General features: G+C 42.5%; 1 protein-coding gene across 1 annotated transcript in view; it reads right to left on the bottom strand.

Moving 5' to 3' along the window:
* hlcs (holocarboxylase synthetase (biotin-(proprionyl-CoA-carboxylase (ATP-hydrolysing)) ligase)) overlaps window positions 1–11171 on the bottom strand; it is a 141014-nt gene that overhangs the window by 48105 nt on the left and 81738 nt on the right. The window lies entirely within an intron of this gene.

Genomic DNA, 11171 nt, shown 5'->3' with positions numbered 1-11171 from the left:
GTCGGTGCTGCATGAAGTGAAATCCATTTCTCCCAACACCATTCCCGAGCCCCTCACTCAACGCTCTAATATTACTTCTACCATGTCCACTGTGTAACGGCTCAAGTAGCAATCAGAGATTATTACCTTAGTGGTGTTACCTTTCAGTTTAATTCCTAGCTGCTCATAATCCCTCATCAGAACTTCGTTCTTAGTCTACCAATATTGTTCACATCCATATGGACCATGACAGCTGGATTCTTTCCTTCTGATAGGAAACTCCTCCCCAGCCTTAAGGAGAATCCTGAACCTTGGCACTCAGCTAGCAACACCCTTCAAGACTCAGACTCTTGGCTGCATGGAAAAGAATCTATCCCTTTAACTATACTGCTGTCAATCACAACATTCCTGCTTACTCCTTACACTCAAATGGCTCCATGCACTAAAGGTGTCCTGGTTAGTTTGCTCATGCACCCTACAATCTCTGCTATCATCCAGAGAGGTCGAAAGAACATTGACCTTTTTGTACAATTGCAAGGGCAACTGTTCCTCAACTGGTGTTGTCTGGATCCTGAAAACTGCCTTACTCATTTTCACACCCCCTGTCCCTGACTACTGGCCAACCTAAAGTACCTAGCTGAAGAGGTGTTATAGCCTCCTGGAACAAAGTATCTAAGTAACTCTCCCCCGACCCCCTCAATATATGTAAAGGTCCAAAGCCTGAACTTCAGTTCATCAACTTGGAGCTAAAGCTCCTCCAGCTGCAAACACTTACTACAGTTGTGATCTCCATGGATCACTAAGGACCTTGTGATGCAGTGGTAGTGTTCTTACCTTTGGACCATGACGCCTGGGTTCAAGTCCTACTTGCTCCAGACGTGTGTCATGTATTAACAACTCTAAGCTGGTGATTAGAAAATATCTTGCCATTGATCACAGAGGTATGCATTAGTTTCCATATGCTACAGCTGAAACGCATTACCTGCCTGTCATCTCTGGTGAGTTTTACTTAACAAGGTTTAAATCTAGAAATATCACTCAGTTCTTAAGTTTAGCAATACCAAGTAATTTAACTAAAACAAAGAATAATACAATGCAGGAACAGGCCCTTCGGCCCACTAGGACTGTGCCAACATATGATGCCTTTCTAAACTAAAAACCTTTTTGCCCCATGTCCCTGTATTCCTGTCTATTCATATATCTATCAAGATGCCCCTTAAACCTTCCTACTGCATTTTGTCTCCAACACCACCTCTGGCAGCGCATTCCAGCACTCTTCATGTAAAATATTTGCCTCTCACATCTCCTTTAAACTTACTTCCTTTTACTTTAAACCTATGTCCCCTAGTAATTGATATTTCTACCCTAGGAAAAAAACTCCAAATATCCATTGTATACACGCCTCTCATAATTGTGTAAACTTCTCTCAGATCATCCCTCATCCTTTGATGTTCAAAGGAAAACAAACCAAATTTGTCCAATCTCTCCTCATGGCTAATGGCCACCAAACTAGGCAGGGTCTAGGCCCGAAACGTCAGCCTTCCTGCTCCTATGATGCTGCTTGGCCTGCTGTGTTCATCCAGCTCTACACCTTGTTATCTCAGATTCTCCAGCATCTGCAGTTCCTACTATCTCTTAGGCAACACCCTGGAACCCATTTCTGTATCCTCTACAAAGCCTTCTCATCCTTCTGGTAATGTGGCGACCAGAACAGTACACAATAGTTCAAATGTGCCCTAATTAAAGTTCAACACAGCTACAACATGACTAGCCAATTTTTATACTCTATGCTCTGAACGATGAAGGCAAGCATGCCATATGCCTTCATGACCACCTTATCTAACTGTGTTGCCACTTTCAGGGAACTGTGAGCTTGTATGCATAGATCCCTCTGTATGCTGACGTTACTAAGGGTTCTGCCGTTTATTTCATACTTCCCTCCTGCCTCAGAGCTTCCAAAATGCATCATATCACATTTGTCCGGATTAAACTCCATCTGAGATTTCTCCACCCAATTTTACAGCCTATCTATATCCTGCTGTATCTTCAGGCAATCCTGCACACTGTCCACAGCTCTCCCAATCTTTGTATCATCTGCAAGCCCACTAATCAGGCCACTTACAATCTCCTCTAAATCATTTACATATATTACAAACAACAGGAGTCCAGGCACTGATCCCTGCCGAACACCAATGATCACTGATCACCAGTCAGAAAAACACCCTTCCATTGCTATTCTGTCTTCTCTGATTAAGTCAGTTGTATCCAAGTTATCAGCTCACCTTCTGTATAAGCCTGCCATAAGGGCATTATAAATTTAAAGTAATATTTATATTTTCCTAGTACAGTTAAAACTACTGCCCATGTTTAGAAAAATGAAGCCTTAAATACTTACTAAACAACTGTTTACCAGCTCATCTAATTAAAGCCTTGAAAGATCACTAGCTTCTGGAGGCAGAGAGATTCCAACCTGGCCAAAATTCCAAAGTTGCAACAAGTACTTCGTCACATTAAGGGCTGGACATAAATTTATCACAATCTGTGTGCGTATTTGTATCACAGAATTTTGCAGAGCAGAGTTTTCAGAGCAGAAGACTGAGAAAAAGATCTAACAAGCAGAGTCAGCCACCAGGTGCTCTGCTCCAGCAAATTCTTGACCATAACAGATTTCAAATTCTTTTTAAGTAATGAATACTTTGAGAAAATTCTCAGTTTTGAATACTTAGGGTACATGTAGATCGTTGCTGAACAGTAATGTTTTCATAAATTCAACATCAATCAATCTTGAAGGGTAATAATTTATATACGTAAATCTATCAACCAAATATCTTTTCTTAGACTCTCACAAAAGATATAGAATTTTCAACTGTTCAAGAGGAAATCATCTCCAAACATGGCAACAATAAAAGTGAATGGACTTGAAATGCCAAAACAAAAAGAATGACAGATTCTGATGAATTCATGGCTTTATAAAGTCTGGAATACTTTAGTATACCTAGCCTGAATGCCTGGGGAACATCTTTCAGTTAGTAATCTGAACAAACAGAACATATCAGGCTTGGAAAAATTGCTCATCCAAATTACAGTTCAATTACCCAATCAGAAACTCTTCCACTCATACAAAGTGACTGAGCTTTGCATCACTTACTGTCAAGCATACAGAAGCTACAGTGTGGAAACAGACCATTCAGCCAATTAAATCAATGCAGACATTCATTTCTCATGCAAACAAATAATCCTAATCATGCTGCCAATCCTACATCAATATTCGATGCTAGGACCTCAGCTACTCACAATATATATTAATCATGTGGATGAGAGAACAAAATGTAACTCCTCAAAGTTTGCAGATGATACCAAGTTCGGTGGGAGGGTGAACTGTGACGAGGATGCAGAGATCCTTCAGCATGATCTCAACAAGTTGGGTGAGTGGGAAAATCAATGGTAGATACAGTATAACTTGGATAAAAGTGAGGTTGTAGATGTTGGTGTGCTCGCCACGTTGGGAGGCTTGATAACAGAGGTTTCATCTCCTTACTAGGTGACATCCTCAGTGCTGTGGAGCTTCCTGTGAAGTGCTGTTGTCATGGGCTGGTTCGAATTGATATGGTCTGGTTTTTGCTGCTTCCAGTACGTGCCAGTTCCAGCGGGGCGTTGTAGTGGTCGGTATATCAATGTGTTTGTTGATGAAGTCTGCAGATGAAGGCCAAGCCTCCAAGAATTTCCTGGCTGTCCTCTGTTTGGCTTGTCCAATGATAGTCGTGTTGTCCCAGATGAAAGTGTGGGTTTTCCCATTTGTGTGTATTGAAACTAAGGACATCTGGACTGTCATTTAGTTGCTAGCTGGGGAGGTCACCTAGTAGGGAGACGAAAAATCTGCTGTCAAACCTCCCAGCTCAGTGAACACACCAACATCTACAACCAGCACTCCAGCTACAAATCTTCACTCAAACCCTGAAAAGTGAGGTTATTCACTTAGGAAGCAAAAACAAGAAGGCAGAATAATACCTGAATGGCTGTAATGTGGGACAGGGGAGTGTGCCGCAAGACCTGGGTGTCCCTGTGCACCAGTTGCTGAAGGTAAGCATGCAGGTGCAGCAGGCAGTAAAGAAGGCAAATGGTATGTTGGCCTTCATTGCGAGAGGTTTCAAGTACAGGAGCAGGGATGTGTTGTTGCAGTCGTTCAGGGCCTTAGTGAGACCACACCTGGAATACTGTGTGCAGTTCTGGTCCCCTTTTCTGAGGAAGGATGCTCTTGCTCTCAAGGGAGTGCAGCAAAGGTTTACCAGATTGATTTCAGGGATGGCGGGTCTGACGCATGAGGAGAGATTAACTAGGTTAGGATTGTTTTTGCTGGAGTTCAGGCAAATGAGGAGGTATCTTACAGAGACTTATAAAATTCTAACAGAACTAGACAGGGTAGATGCAGGGAGGGCATTCCCGATGGTGTGTCCAGAACCAGTGGGTCACAGTCTGAGGATTTGGGGTAAACCATTTAGGACGGAGATGAGGAGACATTTCTTCACCCAAACAGTGGTGAACCTCTGGAATTCATTACCACAGGAAGTAGTTTATACCAAAAATATTGAATGTACTCAAGAGGCGCATAGATATAGCGCTTGGGACGAATGCGATCAAAGGTTATGGGGAGAAAGTAGGATTAGGCTATTGAGTTGGACGATCAGCCATTATCGTTATGAATGGCGGAGCAGGCTCGAAGAGTCAAATAACCTCCTCCTGCTCCTAACTTCTATGTTTCTATGTTTCTATTCATTTATTCTTGATGCCTTCATCCATCTGATCACAACTTTTAAAAAACATATAAGGCAAATAATGAAGTATTGTGTTCAGCCTCACTGAGGTTGCCTTCTGGAAATCAAGTTCCTAGATGTTGTTACAAAAGTTAAAAAATTAATAAAAGTATGCAAAATTCCCCAATTTACCCACCTTTTGGACCCAGGATCACAAAAAGCACGGACCAGGTTTCTGTACTCAACAAGAATGTATCAGGAATAGACAGCAGCAATCAAGTGAATCCTTTGAGGTGAATAGGAAGTATAGGTGTACTCTTAAGAGGGAAATCAGGACGGCAAAATGAGGACGTGAGATAGCCCTATCAGATAAGGTTAAAGAGAATCCAAAGAGATTCTACAAGTATATTAAAGGCAAAAGAGTAACTTGGGACAGAACAGGTTCTCTTAAAGATCAACAAAGCCATGTATGTGTGGAACCACAGGAGATGGGTAAGATCCCAAACAAAAATTTCACGTCAGTTTTTACTGTGGAGAAAGACATGGAAGCTAGGGAGTTTGGGAAATAAGTCTTAATATCTTGAAAAGAGTCCATGTTACTAGAAGAGGTGCTGGAGGTCTTAAAACATATAAAGGTAGATAAATCCCCAGGACCTAATCAAGTGTATCACAGGACATTATGGGAAGCTATGGAAGAAATTGCGAAGCCGCTAACAGAGATATTTGTATCATTGACAGCCTCGGGTGAGATGCCAGAACACTGGAGAGTCATAACGTTGTGTCATTATTTAAGAAAGGCTGTAAGGAAAAGCCAGGGAACGACAGACCAATGAGCCTGATGTCAGTGGTGGGTAAGTTGTTGGAAGGGATTTTGAGAAACAGGATTTATACACATTTAAAAAGAGACAGTCAGCATGGCTTTGTGCGTGGGAAATCATGTCTCCCAAACTTGATTGAGATTTTTTTTTTGAAGGAGTAATCAAAAGATAGATGAAGGCAGAGCAACAGAAATTGTCTACGTGCACTTTAGCAAGGCCTTCGACAAGGTTCAGTATGGTAGACTGGTTAGTAAGATTAGGTCACGTGGAATCCATGGAGAGCCGACCAACTGGATACAAAATTGGCTTGACGGTAGGAGACAGAGGGTGGTCATAGAGGGTTGTTGCTCAGACTGGAGGCCTGTGACCAATGGTGTGCCAAAGTTGTCCAAAGTTGTTTGTCATTTATATAAATGATTTGGATGAGAATACAGGAGACATGGTGAGTACATTTGTTGATGATATAGATACTGACAATATGTGTGGCCCCAGGACTCATTGCTGTGACACACCACTAGTTGTAGTTTGTCATCCTGAAAATGTCCCCCCATCCCAATTTAAAATGCTAAAAGAATTTGTCAGTGAACAGTGGACAGTGAAGAAGCTTGTCTAAGAGGATAACAGGATCTTGATCAACTGGGTCAGTTGGCTGAGGAGTAGCAGATAGAGTTTAATTTAGATAGAGGCGAGGTGCTGTATTTTGGTAGGACAAACCAGAGCAGGACTTACACAGTTAACGGTAGGGCCCCGAGTCGAACAGAGAGATCAAGGGATGCAGGTACATAGTTCCTTGAAAGTGGTGTCACAGATGGACAGGGTGAGGAAGAAGGCATTTGGCATGCTTACCTCAATCAGTCAGAGCATTGAGTGCAAGAGTTGGGATGTCATCTTATGGCTATACAAGACATTAGCAAGGCCGCATTTGGAGTACTGTGTACAACTCAGGTCGCCCTGCTTTAGAAGGATGTTATGAAACCAGAAAAGGTTCAAAAAAGATTTACTAACATATTACCAAGACTAGAGCATTTGAGTTATAAAGGGAGGCTGGATAGGCAGGGACATTTTTCCCTGGAGTGTAGGAAGCTGAATGGTGACCTGACTGAGATTTATAAAATCATGAAGGGCATAAACAAGATGAATAGCCAAAGTCTTTTCTCCAGTGTAAGTGAGTTCAAAAGTAGAGGCCATAGTTTTAAGGTGTTAGGGGAAAGATTTAAAAGGGACTTGAGGGGCAACTTTTCACACAGAAGGTGATGCGTATATGAAATGAGATACCAGAGGAAGTGGTAGAGACGAATAAAATTACAACATTTAAAAGGCATTTGGACAGATACATGGATAGGAAAAGTTTAGATGGATATGGGCCAAATGCAGGTAAGTGGGACTAGTTCAGTTTGGATGAGTTGGGCTGAAGAGTCTGTTTCCATGCTGTATGATTCTATAATGATGATTTAAGCAAATAGATTCTAGCTACAGATAACAACTATGAACAGTTGACCTTGATCAGATGGGCCAATGGGCCGAGGGGTGGCAGATGGAGTTTAATTTAGATAAATGTGGGGTGCTGCATTTTGGACAAGAAAATCAGGACGGGACTTATACACTTAATGGTAAGGTCCTAGGAGTGCTGCTGAACTAAGAGATCTTGGAGTGCAGGTTCACAGTTCCTTGAAAGTGGTAGACAGGATAGTGAAGAAGGCGTTTGGTATGCTTGCCTTTATTGGTCAGTGCATTAAGTATAGCAGTTGGGAGGTCATGTTGCAGCTGTACAGGATATTGGTTAAGCCACTTTTGGAATACTGCATGCAATTCTGGTCTCCCTGCTGTAGGACGGATGTTGTGAAACTTGAAAGAGTTCAGAAAAGAATTACAAAGATGTTGCCAGGGTTGGAGGGTTTGAACTATAGGGAGAGGTTGAATAGGCTGGGGTTGTTTTCCTGGAGCATCGGAGGCCGAGGGGTGATCTTTATAAAATCATGATGGGCATAGATAGGGTGAATAGCCAAGGTCTTTTCCTCTGGGTGGAGAGTCCAAAACTAAATGGCATAGTTTTAAGATGAGAGGGAAAAGATTTAAAAGGGATCTAAGAGGCAACTTTTTACAGAGGGTGGTGCATGTAGGGAATGAACTGCCGAGGAAGTGGTAAGGCGAGTATAATTACAACATTTAAAAACATTTGGACAGGTACGTGAATAGGAAGGGTTTAGAGGGATATGGACCAAATGCTGGCAAATGGGAACAGATTAATTTAGGACATCAGGTCAGCATGGATGAATTGGACTGCAGGGTCTGTTTCCATGCTGTACAGCTCTATGACTCTATGATGTATAAGTCTACCAGTTAAAACTCTAATCTCCTTACAAAATCCTCTTTTCACACACATACAGACAAACACAGACAGGAAAATAAATCATGGTTATGATGAGTGGAAGGAAAGACTGGAAACCAACCCTGTTTACAGGGTTTGCTAAGGTGGGCCTTTTGACTTGTCAGGACGTGATTCTCCTTCTCCAGATACTTTCATTTGATTGAAGAAGGTGGATGGTTCATAGAGACAGATAGTCATAGTCATACAGCATGGAAATAGATCCTTCGGTCCAACTCGTCCATGCTGACCAGGTTTCCCAAACTAAGCCATTTCCATTTGCCTGCATTTGGTCCATGTCCTTCTAAACCTTTCTTATTCATGTACCCGTCCAAATATTTTTTAAATGTGGTTACTGTACCTGCACCTACCACTTCCTCTGCCAGTTAATTCCAAATACGAACTATTCTCTGCACGAAAAATTTGCCCCTCAGGTCATCAGTTTTCAATCTTTACCCTCTCACCTTAAACCTATGCCCGCTAGTTTTGAACTCCCCTACCTTGAGGAAAAGACTTGTTATTCGACTCATCTATGTCCCTCATGATTTTATAAACCTCTGTAAGGTCAGCCTTCAGCCTCCTATACTCCAGTGAAAAAAGTCCCTGCCTATCCAACCTATACTCATAACTCAAACACCCTAGTCCCAGTAACATCCTTGTATATTTTTTCTGAACCCTCCCCAGTTTAATAACATCCTACAGCACGGTGACCAGTATTGCATGCAGTACCCCAAAAGTGGCCTCACTTTGATGTACAAATGTCTTGTACAGCCACAACACGATGTCACAACTCTTGTGCTCAATGCTCTGACTGACGAAGTAAGCATGCCAAACACCTTCTTCACCACCCTGTCTACCTGTAACTCCACTTTCAAGGAGCTATATGCCTGAACCTCTCAATCTCTCTGCTTAATGACTCTCCCCAGGGACCAGAAGGCACTGGCTTTGCCAATCTCCTGTCTTTTTTTCATGTCCCTGCACACTATTTCTATCCAAATAAACATCCAATGCCCCTCTTGAATGCCTCAATTGAACCTGACCCCACCACATTTCCAAGCAGTCTATTCCAAACCTTCACTACTCTCTGGGTGAAAAAAGTTTTTCTTAACTTCACCCTTGCTTCATCTGCACATCACCTTAAATCTGTGCCCTCTACTTCTTGTTCCTTTTCAAACAGGAACAGCTTCTCTCTATCTACTCTGCCAAGCACACTCACTATTTTGAAAACTCTATCAAATCTCCTCTCAGTCTTTTTCTCCCTGCGGAAAACAGTCACAACTTCTCCAATCTATCCTCATCACTGAAGTTTCTCATTCCTGGAACCATTCTTGAAAATCATTTCCTCACACTGTTGTCTGGAGTCTGTGACCATCTCAGCTTACACTCAGTTTCTGATTGTAGGTGTCTCTCTCTCTCTCTCTCTCACCTTATGTAAATCTTTCAGTCTCCTTCACCCCACTCACGTTCATTCTGCGTCATTGTCTCTCGATGATATCCCACAAGCAGCAACATGAGAACGGCTACTCATCGATTTTTTTTTGGGGGGAGGTTTACGCCTCATCCTGAATGTCAAGCAACAGCATCAAACCCTGCAGTTTCAGCACCTTCAACAAGCTAACTACCCACCCTCCTCCCAAGTCCCAGACCCTGAAGTCAAACTCCCCCACCCCTTCCCCCAGAGACAACAGCAAGATCCCAGTCAATCTGAACAATCCCCTCTGATCCCACAACTCCTCCCCCCAAATCTCTCTCAGACAAGACAGAGGCCAGAAGGAGGAAGTGGGACATAGAAGGGTGGGGGTGCTCACTTCCTTCCCTCCTAATTAAAATGCCAACAAGTCCCAGTGGGTATTCCTTAGAGAGATTCAGTGATAAAATATCAAAAAGAATTGATTGGAAGGAGAGAAACCAGGAGAAATCCTGCTCTCCCTCCCACTGCCCTCAGAACCACAATAAAGTACATTTGAATGGCACCTGTGCCTTCCATTGAACCCTTGCTGTTCTGTGTCCTGGTCTAAAGAACAGAAACTTTGACTCCCCAACTATTCACACAGCCTCCCATAGGCTGTTGACCCCTTCCCAACTCCCTCAGCCCCTCGCAAAGGAAGGGCTACACAGTTGGAATGAATGAGCAACTGCACAGAAAGATCGCATGTGCAGTCCCACTACACTCCAAAAGGAACACATCCCACAGGCTGCAGAAATTGAGAGACTGTCACCCCCATCTTTGTGTACCACTCTCTCTCTCTTCCTGTCTTTATTTCTCTCTTTTTCTCCCTCTTGCTCTCTGGCTCTCCCCCTCTCTCTGTCCCTGTTTCTTCCCTTTACTCTCTCTGTCACTCTGTTTCTCTTTCTCTTTCCCTCTCCCTTTCTCTCTCTCTGTTCCCGTCTCTGTTTATTTCTTCACTCTGTCCCTGTTTTCTTTCTCTCTCTGTCCCTAACTCTATTTATTCTTTTCTTTCTCTGTCCCTGCTTTCTTTCTCTCACTATCAATGTCTCTTTCTCTCTAAGAATGCTGTAATCTTCTCTCACGTGCTTGGGATTGTTTCTAAAGACAGCTGGACAGAGATAGAGGAACAGAGAAAACTACACCAGCCACCACCACTCCCTCAATTCTTGGGTCTCTCTTTCTCTCTCACACTGCTCCCATTTTGTTCATTTGTGGGCAAATGGGGATGTTCCCAACAAAGTCTCACCTTGTCTTTCAATCTCTCCTTCTCACCACACACACATTATTATAAAATCTCAGGTTTATTTGGTTAAGAGCTAAAGCTTACAGCAACTACTGAGGAAAAAACAAACTGGCTTTCTTCAGTCTTAAGGTTATTTTACCGCAGAGAAAAGAGACAGCTCCTGCCCTTGCAGAGGTCCAATTGCTTCTTGGAGACATTCACATAATTGTTGGCAGGCAGGAAGCCTTCGTCATTGATAACTGGTCACTAGTCCACAGACCAATCAGCTCCTTGCTGCCACCCAAATCTTCTTTCGTATCCAGTCCTCTGGCTCCAGCACATCTGTAACCCGACTTCCATTACTATTTGAACAAGCAGCTATGTAAACAGCACTTGTAATCAGTTTCAGGTTGCTTGCTTTTAAAAAGTCAGGAATCTTTCAAAAATCCTTGATTTTAAAACAGTTCTTTTCCCATTTCAGTCCACAATCAAAATTATAGAAAAATAAAAAAAAATACAATCTTCCTACAATAGTCTCTTCATTTTGGTTGCCACTTAATTGAAGAGAAATTCCACAAAAAGTTGT

Source organism: Rhincodon typus, chromosome 11 (genome assembly GCF_021869965.1).
Source record: "Rhincodon typus isolate 14 chromosome 11, sRhiTyp1.1, whole genome shotgun sequence".
Lineage (NCBI taxonomy): Eukaryota > Metazoa > Chordata > Chondrichthyes > Orectolobiformes > Rhincodontidae > Rhincodon > Rhincodon typus.
This window is presented reverse-complemented; position numbering and strand designations above follow the sequence as displayed.